A 15,986-nucleotide genomic window follows, 5' to 3' on the forward strand; every position below is an offset into this window, starting at 1 on the left:
TCTTGAAGTCAAGGGCTAGATTTTATAAATCTTTTAAGGTGATACACATATTGGGTGCTTAATAATGTCTGCTGTGCATGCGTGCAAGCTAAGTTGCTTCAGTTGTGTCCAGCTCTTTGCAACGCTATGGACTGTAGCCCATCAAGCTCCTCCATCCATGGGATTCTCCAGGAAAGAATACTGGAGTGGGTTGCCATGCCCTCCTCCAGGGGATCTTCCCAATTCAGGGATTGAACTCAAGTCTCCTACAGCTCTTGCACTGCAGGTGGATTCTTTACCACTGAGCCACCAGGACAGCCCCAGTAGCCTGCTACATTATATTAAATTATATGATAATTATTACACATAAATGATATAGTGACTATGCCAAAGCATTTGACTGTGTGGATCACAATAAACTGTGGAAAATTCTGAAAGAGATGGGAATACCAGACCACCTGACCTGCCTCTTGAGAAACCTATATGCAGGTCAGGAAGCAACAGTTAGAACTGGACATGGAACAACAGACTGGTTCCAAATAGGAAAAGGAGTACATCAAGGCTGTATATTGTCACCCTGCTTATTTAACTTATATGCAGAGTATATCATGAGACATGCTGGGCTGGAAGAAGCACAAGCTGGAATCAAGATTGCCAGGAGAAATATCAATAACCACAGATATGCAGATGACACCACCCATATGGCAGAAAGTGAAGAGGAACTCAAAAGCCTCTTGATGAAAGTGAAAGAGGAGAGTGAAAAAGTTGGCTTAAAGCTCAACATTCAGAAAACAAAGATCATGGCATCTGGTCCCATCACTTGATGGGAAATAGATGGGGAAACAGTGGAAACAGTGTCAGACTTTATTTTTGGGGGCTCCAAAATCACTGCAGATGGTGATTGCAGCCATGAAATTAAAAGATGCTTACTCCTTGGAAGAAAAGTTATGACCAACCTAGATAGCATATTGAAAAGCAGAGACGTTACTTTTGCCAACAAAGGTCCATCTAGTCAAGGCTATGAACTGAACTGAAATGATATAGTAATTATATAACAATTTATATTATATAATTTATATATTATAAGCTTGGTATGTTATATTATTACAAAATATCACATATAAAACATATTATATAAAATTATTTATATTCAGTTCAGTTCAGTTGCTCAGAGTGTCCAACTCTTTATGACCCTATGACTGCAGCACACTAGGCTTCTCTGTCCATCACCAACCCCTGGAGCTTGCTCAAACTCATGTCCATCGAGTTGGTGATGCCATCCAACCATCTCATCCTCTGTCATCCCCTTCTCCTCCTGCCTTCAATCTTTCCCATCATCAGGGTCTTTTCCAATGAGTCCATTCTTCGTGTCAGGTGGCCAAAGTATTGGAGCTTCAGCATCAGTCCTGCCAGTGAATATTCAGGACTGATTTCCTTTAGGATGGACTTTTGTTTGATCTCCTTGCAGTCTAAGGTACTCTCAAGAGTCTTCTCCAACACCACAGTTCAAAAGGATCAGTCCTTCAGCACTCAGCCTTCTTTATGGTTCAACTCTCACATCCATACATGACTACTGGAAAAACCATTGCTATGAGTAGATGGACCTTTGTTGGCAAAGTAATGTCTCTGCTTATTAATCTGCTATAGGTTGGTCATAGCTTTTCTTCCAAAGAGAAAGAGTCTTTTAATTTCATGGCTGTAGTCACCATCTGCAGCAATTTTGTAGCCCCCCAAAATAAAGTCTCTCACGGTTTCCATTGTTTCCCCATCTATTTGCCATGAAGTGATGGGACCAGATGCCATGATCTTCATTTTTTGAATATTGAGTTTCAAGCCAGCTTTTTCACTCTTCTCTTTCACTTTCATCAAGAGGCTCTTTAGTTCCTCTTTCCTTTCTGCCAAAAGGGTGATCTGCATAACTGAGGTTATTGATATTTCTCCTGAAAATCTTGTTTCCAGCTTGTTGCTTCATCCAGCCCGGCATTTCACATGATGTACTCTGCACAGAAGTTAAATAAGCAAGGTGACAATATACAGCCTTAATGTACTCCTTTCCCAATTTTGAACCAGTCCGTTGTTCCACATCCAGTTCTAACTGTTGTTTCTTGACCTGCATACAGATTTCTTAGGAGGCAGGTAAGGTGGTCTGGTATTCCCAGCTCTTGAAGAATTTTCCACAGTTTGTTGTGACCCACACAGTCAAATGCTTCGGCGTAGTCAATAAAGCAGAAGTAGATGTTTTTCTGGAATATCACATATAAAATGTATTATATAAAATTATTTATATTAAAATTATTAAAATTTAAAGAGCTACTAATATGCAACAGTGACATTACCAGAGACTTACACAAGCAAAACTGGTCATAACACAGTGAAACAAATTCTTCTTGAGCCTGCATAGCATAAGGGGAGGCTTACAGAGAAAATGGACCCACTTAGAGCTTTGTGTATCATCAGATAGAATAAGGTAATTATTAGATAAAATATTTCCTATGAAGAGTTATTTCTTAAAAATCCTATCAAAGCAGCCAGGTTTTTATTTCTTTCCAAAATTCATAAGAAAACTTATTCATTTTATTTTTTTAACAGTGAATCATTTTGTACCACCTAGACACTTCCGACGATGCCAACCATCTGGGTGTGTAGAAAACTAGCATTTGTGACTCACTGTTTTCAACTTTCATTAAGATATTTGGTGCCAAATCGATGTGACACAAATGTGTCTCTTTGAAGTGCTTTAATATTGATATGTCACATTGTCACAGCACATAATTCAAAATTTAGACACATTAATCTATTTGGAGAGTCTTGATGGAAAAACTTATTGCACATTAACAAACACCATTCAGTCTATTTGAATAACTGAGTTCAGAAGGGTGAAATATTGAAGTAAACCTTAGAACTTAAACTTGGGTGGTAATACCATATATGCATATAATCTGCTGAGTGTGTGCATATCACATAGCTCACTTATTTAAATAACAGTCAAACACTTCTAAAGGAATGGCCTCTCTCTTTCTCTTGGGGGGTGTGTGTGTGTCTAGGTGGAACTTGATTCTCTCAGCAGAAGCAATTTTCTGTCCTTATTCCAAGTACTAAGATGTCCCTTGGACTGCTTCTGGGACTTAATTTACACACCATCCTATTGCCCTAAGGGATTTTAAAGCTGAATTTAAAACTTTTTGTGAAGTTCCATGGCTGCCTGAGGTTGAGCACTGCTGGGAAGTAGGGATATATAACAAGCCACTCAGAGGGAACCACTGAGTAATTAGGGAAATCGTTTAAGGTAAGACAGTGTTCATGCTGCTTCCCTGGACAGGCAATGTGTGATGCTCAGGGGAGAGTGAGCTTCAGGGCTGGAGAAGTGCTGTGTGTAAACCTGGAAGCTCTGAACAGTCCTCTGAAAGCTGGTATCTGAGAGCACAGCTGGGATCCATTTTATGAGGGGTCTGATTGAGTCCCTGAGCAGTAGCCTATGGAGAACTATTTTAGGGACACTGATGACTGCCATCTGGGAAACTGATCACATTACTTTGATTGCTTGTTGTTTAGCTGCTAAGTCGTGTCCAACTTGTTTTCATCCCCATGGACTGTAGCCTGCCAGGCTCCTCCATCCATGGGATTTCCCAGGCAAGAATACTGGAATGGGTTGCCACTTCCTTCTCCAGGGGATCTTCCCAACCCAGGAATCGAACTTGAGTCTCCTGATCTGGCAGGTGGATTCTTTACCATACTAACAGGAAAAAAAAAAAAAAAATCCACAGGGACACTGATCAGATATCTACAAGAACTACTTAAAATCCCAGAATGGAGAAGAATGAGTAGATACAGTATCCTACTGTTACTGACCTTTTAAGGTTGGGACCTAACAAGGGTCCACCTGCCGGTGTCCTTTGAGCCAGTAGAATGAGGCAGAGTTCAGTTCAGAAGCAAAGGAAAGCTTTGGGTTTGTTTTTGGCCATGTCCTGCAGCATGCAGGATCTTCTTTCCCTGGCCAGATATTGGACCCATGCCCCCTGCATTGGGAGCATGGAGTCTTAACCTCTGGACTGCCAGGGAAGTCCCAGGAAAGCTTTCTTTATTCTCTGATCTAAGAACGGAGAAGTGTGGTCTCCTGCTGTAGAGTACACCTCTCCAGACAGGCTGTGGGTGAGGCTGCCTTATAGGATCTCAAGGGGTGCTTTCCAAACACAGCTGTGCTACTTAAGCTTCTGATTGCAGTGCTGGGTGCAGAATCTCTGCACACGTCCCGTTGCCACCATCTTGCACTGCAGGGTCGAGTGCAGAGCTTCTGCACAAAGCCCGCCCAGCTAAAGCGTCCGAGCAGCCATTTTGCACCGGGAACTCTGGTCTGAAGTGCAGAGTGTGATGTCTCTATACAGGGGATCCTAGGAGCAAGTGAAACTAGGTGAAGCACAAAGGAAAAGAAAGGAGAAAAATGGTCAGAATTTATTACCGAGATTCTATTTTTATTTCCCTGGGATTATTAATGGACTTTGCCAGTGATAGCACTTTTTAAAAAGCCCCTCTTCAAAGGGTTTTGGTTCTAGATTCTTCCTGCCTTTGGTGGTATAGATGACACCACCCTTATGGCAGAAAGTGAAGAGGAACTCAAAAGCCTCTTGATGAAAGTCAAAGAGGAGAGTGAAAAAGTTGGCTTAAAGCCATTCAGAAAACGAAGATCATGGTATCTGGTCCCATCACTTCATGGGAAATAGATGGGGAAACAGAGGAAACAGTGTCAGACTTTATTTTTGGGGGCTCCAAAATCACTGTAGATGGTGATTGCAGCCATGAAATTAAAAGACGCTTACTCCTTGGAAGGAAAGTTATGACCAACCTAGATAGCATATTGAAAAGCAGAGACGTTACTTTGCCAACAAAGGTCCGTCTAGTCAAGGCTATGGTTTTTCCAGTAGTCATGTATGGATGTGAGAGTTGGACTATGAAGAAAGCTGAGCACTGAAGAATTGATGCTTTTGAACTGTGGTGTTGGAGAAGACTCTTGAGAGTCCCTTGGACTGCAAGAAGATCCAACCAGTCCATTCTAAAGGAGATCAGTCCTGGGTGTTCTTTGTAAGGAATGATGCTAAAGCTGAAACTCCAGTACTTTGGCCACCTCATGCAAAGAGTTGACTCACTGGAAAAGACCCTGATGCTGGGAGGGATTGGGGGCAGGAGGAGAAGGGGACGACAGAGGATGAGATGGCTGGATGGCATCACCGACTTGATGGACGTGAGTTTGGGTGAACTCCAGGAGTTGGTGATGGACAGGGAGGCCTGGCGTGCTGCAATTCATGGGGTTGCAAAGAGTCGGACACGACTGAGCAACTGAACTGAACTGATGGTGGTGCCTGCCATGGGAAATGGTAATGTAAATCCTTCTCCTTGATGTGCCTGTTAAAGGGAAAGGAGTGAAGGCAGAGGTCTTTTTCTGCTTTAAAAACCACCATCACCACCATCAAAAACCCACAGCAAACATTTCCCTTAAACGCAGAGAATAATAAGGGAGTTATATCTGAACAGATAGGATGAAGTCCAAAAATCTCTTACTGGAGGTGTAAGATCAGTGAAAGCCTATGGAGAAAGTCTCAAATTCCAATTTAGGGTGTGACCCAGTAAAAGAGGACAGCACGTTTATGTACTTAAAACTCTTTGTATGTACACATACATACCTGACAGTGTAGAGCTACAGAAAAATGCTTAGACGTGCACGTTGGCTCTATGCATCGACTCCCCTCAGGCTATTCCTCTATAGCTGCACACTCCCAGACTGATGATCGCAATTGGAGGTTCTGAGCAGCAGGACCCCTCCCTTTCTTTTTAAGCCTCAGACGCTTCCAAGAGAAATCACATGTTGTGTACAGAGAGACAAAATGACTGCCACTCTCCATCCCTTAAAGAACAAAATGAAACAATATGTCACCTGGCCAGAGTCATCTGATTTGGCTAATGACAACTCTGTCCAGATGGCTTTAAGTTCCCTGAGAACACTTACCGGATGGTAGGTAGGGTACATCACAAAGATGATGTTCTTGGCAAACTGTAGTACCTGCTGCATCACTGGGAGGACTCTTTTTATTTTTTTTAATCAAATTAGAAAATTCTCACCATTCATTATCTTTTTCATTATTGCCTTGGCACCTTTCTCTCTCCTTATTTTCTAGAAATCCTTTAATTTATTTTATTATTATTTTTAAAATTTTGGCTGTGACTCGTGGCTTAGTACCCCCACCAGAGATTGAACCCAGGTCCTGGGCAGTGAAAGCATTGAGTCCTGATCACTGAACTGCCAGGAAATTCCTGTAGAAATCTTTTTAGACTTAATTGAAACTTCTCATGATTTCTACATTTCCTATCTTCACTTCCCTTCCAAGTTTTCCATTTCATTGTTTCTCTGGGCTGTATTCTGGTATGTTGCTTTAGCTTGGTCTGCTCATTTACTAATTCTTCTTCAATAGATTGCATCTAATCTACTGTCTATCCATCGAGTTTTTAATTCCAATAACTATATTTTGTTTCTAAGCTTTCTATTCAGTTCTTTATTTTTTTCTTTTGAACTTTTTATTTTGTATTGGAGTATAGCCAATTAACAATGTTGTAATAGTCTCAGGTGAACAGCCAAGGGACTCAGCCAAATATATACATATATACATTCTCCCCCACCCCCTTCTATTCAGTTCCTTAAATCTACCTTTTCTTTATTCCTTTTTTCCTACCTTCCTCTCTCTCTTCTTTCTTTCCTTTCTTTCATTTTCTTTCTTTCATAGATTTCTTTCTTTCCATAGATTTCCTTTTAGATTCCCTGGTGGCTCAGATGGTAAAGTGTCTGCCTGCAATGCGGGAGACCTGAGTTCAATCCCTGGGTCGGGAAGATCCCCTGGACAAGGAAATGGCAACCCACTCCAGTACTCATGCCTGGAAAATTCCATGGATGGAGAAGCCTGGTGGGCTACAGTCCATGGGGTCACAGAGAGTCGGACACGACTGAGTGACTTCACTTTCACTTTTCCTTTTGTAATGTCTGCAGTCATTTTGAGCATGCTTATTTCATTTTCTCTTTCAGAGTGTTTTAGTAGCTCAATTCCTTGGGAGATGGGAAGTGATGGAGGTAAATTCTGTTGTCTGAAGTATCTTTTGTTTCTTTTTTAAAAACACTTTTTGACCATGCCATGAAGCATGCACAATCTTAGTCCCTCAGCCAGGGACTGAACCTACCATCCCTGCAGTGGAAGCTCGGTCCTAACTGCTGGACCGCCAGGGAAGTCCCTGTTCATAATTTCTACTGACTCTTGCCCATGATGGATTTGTCCCTCCAGTGTTTTGTAATTTCTTTTATTGTGAGCTCATCTCGTGTGGGACTTGCTTATTTCTGTGAAACTACCTGTATTCTAAATTGTGAAATGTTTCTCTAGAGTGTCTTTTATAATGGCCTACGCCAGACACTCCCAAAATATTACTAGATGGGGACCAGTTTTTACATTAATTTCTTGGCTTGGAAGTTTCTGGGCCATTCCAGTAGGGCAATTTGAAAAAACAAATTCATTTGTAGAGTTGTTCCCGGGTTTCAAATTCTCAGGAAAGGCTTCTTTTCCACTAAGGGTGCCAAATAAATGTTCATGTCCTCTTGCTGTGCTGGTGAGAACATTTTTTTTCTGGTCAATACTCTCCCTGATGGTTCAGGCCTATCAAGGATCTTGGCTTCCTGTGGGAGTCTTATTTTCATCCCCATCTTTTGCAGGTTTATATCCTTGGTCCATTATTAATAAAATCCAGTTTCCAAGATTGGTGAAGATCTGTGACTCACTTCAGTTCTGAGGGCAAAAGGAGCATCAGTTCATATACTAACTTCTTTGGTTTCATTCTTCCTCCTTCTGTGATTTCTTTTTCTTTCTTATGATCTTAACTTTGCTTAAAAATTTGTTTTTGTTATATTTTATCCTGTAATCCTAGATACACTTAGGAAGGAAGAGCTTTCAAGTTATGTAAGCCTGCCATACCATCATAATCAGAAATCCTTTCACCTGTGCTTTATATTTTCTTCCCCATACTCTTAAGTCCTCATGTTAAGACTGCTGCAGTAGCCCCCTAATGTAGTTCCCTCCAAGAGCTCTAAGATATCTCTCAAATGTAACTTTCTAAAATGCTGCTGTGACCACAAGACTTCCAGGCTTTACAACAGTTAATGGTCTTCTTGTGGTCTGTGGCATAAAGTCTGATTTCCTTGTCCTTGCATATAAGATTATTCATTGATTCACTCAACAGTTGAACAAATCTTTATTGCACCAACTACATGCCAGGCCCTGGGCTAGGGCTGGGGGTACAGCAATGGGTAAAATGAGTTAAGACTGTGCTCTCATGGTCCCCGAAATCTTACAGTTCTGTGTTTTCTCCAAGTCTATATTTAACCAAAAATGGTAGACTTGGAATTAGAGTCAGGCTTTTTAAACTTTTGATCCATTGAACTCCTCTAGTCACAGGTTTAGCTTCGTATTTGATCTGGAATAATATGTGGCTCCCACCTAAATTATGTCTGCTGTCTGTTTTAGAGTTGGGTTTACTATACATCTAAGTCATATCGTCTTTTTGCTGGGCACATAATTAGACCACATTTCCCAACTTCCCATGCAGGTAGAGGCGGTTATGTGACTGAATTCTACCCAGTGAAATATGCAGAGGTGATATGTACTACTTCCCAGCCTGGACCACAGAACCCTGCCCCTGTCATCATCTCTCCTTTCTCTCCATTAGCTGCTGAATATAGAGGACTCCAAGGACCAAGAAAAGGGTGAATCCATAACATGGAAGAAACATTTCCTGAATTACACATGGAAAGCAGACTGTCAACCAGGAGAACTTCGCATGACTTTTTGTGAGTGAGAAATAAATTTCTATTGTCTTAAGTCACTGGGGTTTGGGAAACTCTTTTTTTTTTTTTTTTTTTGTTACAGCAGATAATAAATGCACCCTTCAAATAAAAACCTAAAATGGGACTACAAGAATGATAATCAAATGACATAACTTTATTCTTAAATAATCTATTAAACTATATGCCCTATGTTGTTCTTTGACAATCTGGATATAGACATCAATAGTCTCATCAAATTCAAAGGAGATAGCAGCACTCCCGGAGAAGGCAGTGGCACCCCACTCCAGTACTCTTGACTTGAGAGTCCCATGGATGGAGGAGCCTGGTGGGCTGCAGTCCATGGGGTCGCTAGGAGTCGGACACGACTGAGCGACTTCGCTTTCACTTTTCACTTTCATGCATTGGAGAAGGAAATGGCAACCCACTCCAGTGTTCTTGCCTGGAGAATCTCAGGGACGGGGGAGCCTGGTGGCTGCCGTCTATGGGGTCGCACAGAGTCAGACATGACTGAAGTGACTGAGCATAGCATAGCATAGCATAGCAGCACTCCAGGAAAATTTAAAATGATATTCAATGATACTGTAGATCCAGTGTATCTTAATATCAACAAGGCGTGCATGCTAAGTGCCAACAGTCATGCCCAACTCTTTGCTACACTGTGGACTGTAGCCCACCAGGCTCTTCTGTCCATGGGATTTTCCAGGCAAGAATACTGGAGTGGATAGCCATTTCCTCCTCCAGGAGATCTTCCCAACTCAGGGATCGAACGCACATCTCTTACATCTCCTGCGTTGGCAGGCAGGTTCTTACCACTAGTGCCACCTGGGAGGTCCTCATCAGGACATTTTTGAACAAAATAGTGAAATAGGGGTACTACTCAATGAGCTCAAAGCTGTCTAATCAATTATACCCCAGATGATTAGTGGACACATTTAAGTATGTTCTGCAATTCCAGAAATATTGGGCTATTCTCTTAGCCTTGTCTTGGTCAGCATTTTTATTGGTGTCTTGCATGAGGATGTAATAAGTATGCTGATCAAATGTGCTTGTGACACAAGTCTGGAGGGGCTAGAAATGAGATATAAGATCACTGACAGAATCAAGATTCATTATCTTGATGTGCTGCAGTGCTGGGCCAAAACCAGCAACATGGCATGTAATAAGGATAAATGCAAGGTCTTGTTTTTAGTTCCAAAAATGAATTATAAAAATACAAGATGGGGAACATGTAACTTGGCAGCAGTTGGTGTAAAATGGCTCTGGGGGTCTTATTTAACCAAAAGCTCAATTTGAGCCAACAGTGTGATATGGCTTCTCAAACATGTGCTTTAATCAAAGCATCATGGGACCATCATGAGACACATTAGGCTGTGTGCTCCTCAGATGAAACCTTGGGTATTATTTTTATTTATAATTTTTTAATGTATTTATTTTTGGCTGCTCTGGGTCTTCATTGCTTTGTGAGGGCTTTCACTGGTTGCAGTGAGCAGGGCTACTCTCGGCTGTGATACACAGGCTTGCCACCGCAGTGGCTTCCCTTGTTGAGGAGCAGGGCTCTCGCGTGAGAGCTGCAGGAGTGGTGGCACACAGGCTGGCAGGGCTCTCGGCGTGAGGGCTGCAGGTGGCACGCAGGCTCGGCAGTGGGGCCACGCAGCCTTTGTTGCTCCGTGACATGTGGCATCTTCCCGCACCAGGGATCAAACCCATGTCCCCTGCACTGGCAGGTGATTCTCATCCACTGTGTCACCAGGGAAGTCTTTGAATTATGCCTGTAAAGTTCTGTGTATGTCGGAACAGTGACGAACTGAAGACTCCATGGAGGAGGTGACGAAGGTGGTGAATAAAGATGTCTGCTGCCTTGCATCCATAGCATACTGCTATTACGCTCATTTCTCCAGCTTTGCACTACAGTCTGTCTCATCCACTAGGCAGGCTCCATGAATGAAGGGGTCCTAATAATTACAGCATCAACAATGGTTACAGGTAATATTGACTGAGTTTTTCCTTATGCAAGGCGTTTCTCTAAACGTTTTACATATATTCCCTTATTTAACCTCATGGCAGCTCTATGAAATGGATCCTACTAGCGATCCCCTTTTATGGATGAACTAAGGCATAGTGGGGTCAAATGATGGAATCGGGGCAAGTTTCAGGCAAGCTCTGAAATCCCCAACCTTAAGCCCTCATGCTCAATCATTTTACTGAGGGAGAGTAGAGTGGTACATAGAAACCAAGTTGTACAAAGAACCGAGAGGGGCAGGTGTCAAAAACATTTTAAAAACATTTGATGCTCTTTAATCCTCCAGATTTCTTCATAAATTAAGCATGGCCAGTTTAGAATAAAGAAACAAGCCCAGAAAGACTACATTAGTTCATCCACCCATATGTTTATCAACAAACACTTATTAAATGCCTCTTATGTTCCAGACAATACCACTAGATCATAGGAACTTTATAAAGCAGGTGTTATTTCTATTTCATATTTAAGGAAATGGAAGTTCTGGAAATGGAAGTTCATGTATACATATGATACATGTCTGGGTCCGACATTACATATTTTTCTTTCAAAGCTTGAAGTTGGAAGGGTCATTCTTCCTCAATGTTAAATTTCACAACCCTCTGCACTGGAAAGGGGTTTCCATATCTAATCAGTAATTGAGATCTTGGTTTCCAATATGATGTTCTTACCATAGGTTATGTGAAAAAAATCAAAGTGACATAAATGCAAAGAAGGGTCATCACTATCAGTAGGGATGAACATTCTTAAATAAACACCTGTTAGAAAATGAGATCATCCTTGGGAGGTGCTTTGAGATCTTTGGGAAATGTGATTGGGGTTGAGGGGAGCAAGCTGGGACACCTTCCTGTCCAGACATTCCAGGCTCCAGGCCTCCCAGCTGTGGAATGTCTTGGAATGTGCTTGAATCAGTGTGGGCTGTGGAGTCTGGGAGCAGTAGGGCTCTGATAGCAGGGGCTGGTCTGGACCCACCTGGGACCTCTGGTGTGGTTCACCAGTGAGGTAAAGAAACTAATAGGAAATGCAAAAAGCCTGCTTGACAAGGCAGAAGACATGGGTTCGATCCCTGCATGGGGAAGATCCCCTGGAAGAGGAAATGGTAACCCACTCCAGTATTCTTGCCTGGGAAACCCCATGGACAGAGGAGCCTGGTGGGCTACAATCCACGGGTCGCAAAGAGTCAGACACAATTGAAGCTACTTAGCACACTTGCGTGCACAGCTTGTCACTGCAGGCCTCCCTGAAAGCAGAGATGGTTTCAGGGAGAAACCAAAACCAAAGAAGAGAGTGGTTGCTCTATCCTTTCTTACAAACACCCACCAAATCAGCATAATTTCCAGCAGGGGCTGTCCAAACATCTCCCTCACCCCTGTGACCACGGAGAGTTAGAAAGGCTGTGTCACCTATCCTTCCTTTTAAAGGAATGGTCTTCTTTAAGGTCAGAACTGAAAAGAAATTGTGGGCCCAGGCAGTGAAGGGTAAGGAGTTGGTAGTGAAAAGAGAAGCAGAGTGTTTGGTGCCTCAGTCCCAGAAGTTCCTGGGAACTCTCCTGCCCACTTCACCCTTTTAGTACAGACGCAAAGGCTAGCCCCTCTGCAGCAGCCTTTTAAAGTGCTGTCAATAAGGGATCTTTCAAGGATAGTTGGAATGCTCATCAGGGGAAAGATTTCTGTTTCTCTACTGGGAGGCCTCAGAGACGTCTACATTTCCCAGAACTTCCCAGAAGAGAATCAAGGGGAAGGAAAATTACTGCTTAGACTGCAGTTGGCAGTGGCTTTGGGGATCAGCTCCCCGCCCCCCAGGCCCTGGCTTGGTGCCTCTATGGGGAAGCATCTTTAACTTCCATTGCCAGGGGTGTTTTGCTTCTAGTGAGTGGAGGAGGAGATAGGAGAGGAAATAAAAGTACAAAAATGAAAAACAAAGAATTCCTGAAGGTCTGATAAGTTGTTCAGCTATGCACCAAAACATAAATATTTGGCCAAATTAGTTACTCCAAATGCTTTATATTTCTAAAATTGAGCCATAGTTTTGTTATACTTTGAAGTTTTTCAGCTCTTGACAATCCTGTGCAAATCTAAGGGGAGTGGGGCTTGGAGTTCATTTCCCTCCCCGAGATCCCAGCAAATACTTAGCTTCTTTTCTTTGAGGCCTGGTAAAATGATTTTGTTTTGTTGGTCATCTCTTTCCAAAGGGACATGTTCTGTGTTTGTGCAGTCACTCAAGTCAGCATTTTATTAGTGAACAAGCAACAAGCAACATGTGCTGGAAAATAATAGCTTGGAACTGATGAGAAAGCTCTAATGATTATTAAAATATCTGCATCCTAATATAATCTGCAGTAATGCCGCAGCTTAATTTCTGCTCACCTTTTGTTGAATTCACCTTTTGAGATTTGCATGACTTCAATCATGGAGTATCTCATTACTGAAATCGAATTTACTTATGCTATGGCATGGTAGAAATCACTGTTCCCTCGGGCTGAAGAATGAACATCCATAAATTGAGTGTTTATATGATCCTCAGGCTGTTGGTTAATTTCCTTAGTGCAGTCCTATTACCTGAAAACTTGGGTTCACCTCTTGGTGGATGTCAAACCAAAAGACACAACCAAGCCAAGGAAGGGGAGATGGAAGGTTTTCTTACTATACTTGCAGCAAGTAAGGAGAACCAGGGATCTTTCCCAAAGCAGTGTTTTCCCGGACAGCAAAATTGGGGAAGTTTAAGCTAAAGATATTCATGAAAGGGTTTGAGTTGTAGGCAGAAACCAAACTTTAACTAATTAAAGTCAGGAGGGTCAGTAAAGGTCAACAGCCTCATCCTTTACGTTCCAGCTGACCTTGTGTGGTTGAGTGCTTCAGGCTAATCTTTACCTTGAAATAGAACTGGGACTCTTCACAAGTGGTATATTATCTTTGCTAGTGTTATTTCTCATGCCATAAGAGTCTTTGTTTCTGCATTCTTTTGTTCCCTAGAGATCATTAATTACTGAGACTTGGTCAAGGGTATGACCAGGCTTGAGTCACAGAATGGTTTAGGCCAAAAATGGCTTCTCTTATGTCGAGAAAGCTATGCCTAGTTTTATTTCTCTGGGCATCCCTTCCTTAACTGCTTATCTGATCAGTTGTTTGCTATCATTTTAAAAAGCAGTGAGATATTTTAAGGTCTAGGAAACAATGTGTCCCTCTTCTCCTGCAGTACCTATGTTGAAGGAAGTTAATTATTTTTTTGAATTTATTTTTGGCTCTGATGGGTCTTTGTTGCTGCATGGGGTCTGCTCTAGCTGCAGTGAGCAGGGGCTGCTCTTCTGTTGTGGTGTGCAGGCTTCTCACTGTGGTGGCTTCTCTTGTGGAGCACAGGCTCTAGGTGCGTGGGCTTCAGTACTTGCGGTTTGCAGGTTCTAGAGCTCGGGCTTAGTAGTTGAGGGCTTAGTTGCTCTGGGGTATGTGGGATCTTCCCAGACCGGGATCGAACCTGAGTCCCCAGCATTGCAAGGTGGACTCTCAACCACTCGACCACCAGGGAAGCCCGAGGAAGTTAATTAAACAAGGAGGGTATTAGATTAAAGTGGTTTAATGCCTTAGTAGCCTAACCTAAGCCAAACCTAAGCAAACCCAAACCTAAACCTGTAGACACCTCAAGGTAAAGAAATCAAACCTAAGGAGAACCCATCAGAACAAACAAAGTAGATTTTCCCAAATAAGGCAACTGCTTAAGCTATAGTCAAGCAGATAATTGCTTTGTTTTGGCCTCTTCTCTATCAAGTCTCTACTCGAGCATCTATAATATAAATGGTGAAGCACTCTGGTTTGCTGGTACGCAATTCAAATCAATTTTTGCTCAAATAAACTCTTAAAAGTGTAATATGCCTCACTTGATCTTTTATCAAGGGGAAGATCAAGACAGAAAGATGGAAGAACCAAGCCCCATGGTTAAGCCTTTGGCCAGTGGGAAACTTTTTCTCTAGTAGTAGCTCACTGTGCATCATACTAATGAAAATTATTTTAAAAATTATTTGGCCGCGCGGGGTCTTAGTTGCGGCACGCGGCAACTTTAGTTGCAGCATGCGGGATTCTTTTAGTTGTGGCATATGGGATCAAGTTTCCTGACCAGGGATCAAAACCAGGTCCCCTGCATTAGGAGCATGGAATCTTAGCCACTGGACCACCTGGGAAGTCCCAAGAACTATTTTTGTTAAAGAAGACAATGTGTGGTGTTACTAAGAACTGTCACTTTCTAGGCAAAGTGCTAAAGAAGTATCAAGCCTGCTCTCAGGCCCCAAATCTTTTGACCTCATTCCCAGGAAGCAAGACTACGGACCACCTCTGGATGTTGCTGATGAGAGTGAATGTGTAGCTTAGAGTTCAGGTCAGATATTTAATGCAGAAAATCAGAGGTCCTGCCTCTTTAGAGTTAGCTCTAAAGATTTATTCTATTCTCTTTTATTAGGAAATACTTGTGTTTGGGGATGGGGGTGGTTATGGGAGGGACAGAGCACGACTGAGTGTGTAATTTTTGTGTAGGAAACTTTGAAGATATTGAAAGCACAGGAGATTCACCTATATATGCAGACACTGACTGAATTACTCTGAAATTGTTTCTGTTGTTCGATCACTCAGTCATGTCCGATAATTTGCAACCCCATGGACAGCAGCACTCCAGGCTTCCCTGTCCTTCACTATCTCCCAGAGTTTGCTCAAACTCATGAGGATGAGATGGTTGGATGGCATCACCTACTCGATGGACGTGAGTCTGAGCAAGCTCTGGAAGTTGGTGGTGGACAGGGAAGCCTGGCGTGCTTCCCTGCAGTCCATGGGGTCGCAAAGAATCAGACACGACTGATCGACTGAACTGAACTGAACATTTAATCAAAGTAAACCAATCCCAGTAAGCTTTCCAGAGCAAAATTCTTCAGAAAATATTATCTCCACATCTTCCTGGTTACTATCACTTGATTTTATCAAAGGAGCCTCTCCCTCTCCTTGACTGGCCCCTCAGTTCCTGCCCTTCCTAAGCCTTGGAAGGCCTGTCTCTCTTTTCTCTTGAAAGAGCAGATGAAACTCCTGTTTCTCCAGGAAGGCTTTCTTGGAGAAAAGGAGATACTTGCCTTTCTCTGGACTCTTG

The sequence above is a fragment of the Bos taurus genome, chromosome 4, assembly GCF_002263795.3.
Source record: "Bos taurus isolate L1 Dominette 01449 registration number 42190680 breed Hereford chromosome 4, ARS-UCD2.0, whole genome shotgun sequence".
Lineage (NCBI taxonomy): Eukaryota > Metazoa > Chordata > Mammalia > Artiodactyla > Bovidae > Bos > Bos taurus.